Below are 3,783 nucleotides of genomic sequence, written 5' to 3'. Positions count from 1 at the left end.
AATGGGTGGGAAAGTGGGAGCTCTGCAGGGCACAAGTGTAACCTCTGGTGACTCAGAAGAGACATCTCCACCTGGCCATCAAGAGCTTTCATGCAGAATGGAGGAAGTGCAAACCAAGGCTCTGCCCCTACCAGTTTCCTACTTAAGAAGCCTCAGTATCTATCTCTCAGTTCTATCAGAGAGATTCCAGGAGATAAAGCATAAAAAGTGTCTATACTTATTCACAATAAGAACCTAACTGGAGATTAGCCTTTAAAATAAAAATTCTTGTTTTTAATGGGAAACAGCCTGAGTGCCCTGAGAATTCAGAACCCGAATAATGAAGCCAGCTAAATCAACATCTGTCTAGTGATTTCATCTACAGAACATACATTTAAAAAAGAACACCAGACCCAGTGCCAGCATGTGGCCATTCCAGACTTGGCTCAATCCAAAGTAAATACAGATTTGCCCTTCTCTGCCCCAAAAGCCGTAAGTTTCTTGTGCTCAAGGAAAACGGAGAGCACTATTCTCTAGGTTTGCATATGAAAAGAACTGCACAAGGACAACTAACAGTTGTTACAGAGAACAAGAAGGGCCAAGCAAAATTACTCAACTCAAGTCTTCCAGTGGAAGCAAAGTGGTAGGCCAGAGCGAGCAGACACAACCATGGAGACCAAGGTGCCACTCAGCACTTTGTTAATCTCTTGTTGATTTTTAGAGTATATCCTCCTGCCTGGACACCTAATATTTCATGTTGCACTTTTGATGCCCATGGTCTCAAAGTAAGCTATGTTCTCTCAAGAAACTTTAGACCAGTGGTTCTCAACCTTGCTAATGCCATACCGCTTTAATGCAGTCCCTCATATAGTGGTGACCTCCAGCCATAAAATTATTTCCATTGCTATCTTATACCTGTAATTTTGCTACTGTTATGAATCATAAGGTAAATATGTGATATGCAGGATATCTGACATGCAGCTCCCATGGGGTCACAAGCCACAAGTTGAAAACCATTGCTTTAGACCTTTTGAACCTTTAAGTAACACTCCTGTTCTCAGTTTAAACCTGCCTAATGTGCCCTTCGCTTGAGACTTTGCCTTCTTCTCGCTAATCTGTAAGTTTAATTTCTTCAAAAGTATTTCAAGTAGCAAAGGATGTTGTTTCTTCATTTGAATCTACATTTTAAATAGGCTTTTCATACTCCTATGAGCAAGCATGACAGTAGGCCTGCCTCAAGCATGACAAAAATAATGAATGATGCTAAGTGTTTATACCTGGAGTTGTGGTTCAGTTGCCAACTGGAAGATTTAAATGCAAGGCATAACCTTCCCCAGTACAGGAGTCAGTCACACACCAGGACACCATGTCTTACAGCTCTGTCCAAGCACCTCAGCTAGGCCAAGTCCCAGACAGAGCGACTATAGAGCATGCGAAAGAGAGAAGTCATGGACCTTGGAAAACACCACTTGTAAAATCACCTGGCCTTTGGTCTTGTACCATGCAAACAGCTATGAGCTACCAGAGAATTTCCTTCACTTTAACATCTAAGAGCCCCTAAATGCATTTATTTATTTATTTATTTATTTATTTATTTATTTATAACATCATCTGGGATTTCTCAAGCCTCTGTAATCTAAGTAGGATTACATCAAAATTCCAACTCTTGCATTGTGGGGAAAGCTAGCCTACATCTGGAAATTCCTGTGGTTTCCTAGAGTTTGGCCTTGTCTTCCTATTGGCTCCCAAGTCCACGGCACCAACTCAACTAAAGGAATCCAGACAAGAAGTTCAACCCCTCCTCTGGTTGAATCTTCTTAGAAAGTGCCTGATAGGCGACGGTATTTCATTGAGGGTTTGAGAGGGAAAATAATAATAATACATACCCTCTAGCAAGCCAATTTAGACCAATAGTCAATGGCCTCTGATGACTGACCCTCTAGGTTCAGCATTGCTACGCATGCTACCTATTGCCCTACACACAACTGACTGACTCCTCAGCACAGTTATCCCCAGCCTGGAGTGTGACCATTGCACAGCTAGTATGATTGTGATACTTAGTTCATTCCACACAAGGAAACAGAACAGAAGTATAAATCTCAGCTCTCACTCCTGTCTAGCTAAGTTCAGTGCTTAGCACAAACTCAATAAAAGTACACTTAAAGAGAAATGTCTATTAAGTTTGATCTTGATCTTGGTGAAGGAGATTAGAATTAAAGGCATGGTGATGGTGATATGGAAGTCACCTATTGCTTTCTAATTGGATTCAAGCCAAGCTTGACATGAGACATACGTGGTTGGTACTGTAAATCTGGCTAAGCCCCATAGCTGTTGAGCTCAGGCGCCTCAGGGGTGAATCTGCTACTAACATTCTGCTGACTGCACAGAGCATCCAACTGCCCTCGAAATCTGTATCTCTCTACAGTAAGATGAGCTCTCAGGTCTCATCAGAAAAGTTTCTTTGGTCAGTAGATGGTGGTTAAAGTAGACACAACTCATCAAGGTATAGAGACAGTGTCAGCCACAAGTGGGACATCTTCATCATACCCCACACTTCAGGGCTCCTCAGGGACCTTAGCAGAAGAAAAGGAAGAAAGACTTTAAGACCCAGAAGTCAGGAAGGATGAGAGCAAAACAGCTTCTTCTGACATGACTGCTGCACTCATATGGCAAATATGACTTCCTACACATGCTCAAGCCAGCAAACATTCTAGCACGGAGTGCAAAGAGGTTCACAAGCCCTGCTACTAACAGAGGAGCTATGGACACTGGAGCTTTAGAAAGATGGAGGAGTCAGCTTTATTTAAGGATGTGGCTCCCAGTAGGTTGACTATGATTCAGTGGATGATTCCACACCCAGGAGTATATAGGATTCCATGGGTAATTTTTTTTTAAGAGACCCAAGAAGTTGAAGGGGGTAAAGAGGTAGGAGTGGATCTGGGTGGAGTTGGGGTGGATTTAGAGTGAATATGGTCAAAATACATTGCATGAGATTCTAATAAAAAATAAAAAAGGAATTACAAGTAAGTGGCTTGCAGTAAACCTCTGGAAGGAATCTAGATTCCTGGGCTTCATTTAAATGGACACTACAATTAAAAAGAATAAAATAAAAACTCATTGTCACAGATCACGGAGTGCATGCCCTTGGAAAGACCTTGAGCAGACATCAGATGATGAGGAAATGAACCCATACTTTATGTGACTTGGGTCAGAACACAATGTTTAAATGCGTTTTTTATGATGCCCTGATATAGTCATTTTTTTCATCAACTATGCAACTGGCCTTGTCATGTCCGATTAGAAGCACTCTAAATCTTAACAATTCAAACTTGATGGACCCAGATGGTTTCTCAGAGCCCATATACTTAACCAGGAATTTATAGACAGGCTAAAAAAGATCCAAGAAATCCCTTCAGATGAATTCAAACCATTGCTTTCGCGTGAGAATATACAGCGTCTGAGTTTCCGCTTCTAGGCTGCTGCCTTCAGATGGGCGTGACTGTCCCAGTTTAGCCTGACAGTCCTACATTGTACAGATGCCCAAAAATCCCATTTAGCTGGATAGTTGATTATAGTAATGTAAGGTTAGTAGATAAAATGTGAAATGCAGAAATGAATTTGAACTTCATACAGTGAGTGACCTTTAGCACAAGTAGGCCCTGATCCAAGCTGGTGTAATCCCAGAACTCAGGAGAAAGAAGGGTCATCACGAATTGGAGGCTAGTATAGCATACACACTGAGTTCTAGCCAAGGCTGCTTAGTAAGACCCTGCCTAAATCAATAAAACTATTATTTGTCTAAAA

Source organism: Grammomys surdaster, unplaced genomic scaffold, assembly GCF_004785775.1.
Source record: "Grammomys surdaster isolate TR1022 unplaced genomic scaffold, NIH_TR_1.0 313, whole genome shotgun sequence".
Taxonomy (NCBI): Eukaryota; Metazoa; Chordata; class Mammalia; order Rodentia; family Muridae; genus Grammomys; species Grammomys surdaster.
The sequence above is the reverse complement of the archived record's forward strand: the minus strand, read 5'-3'. Positions refer to the sequence as shown.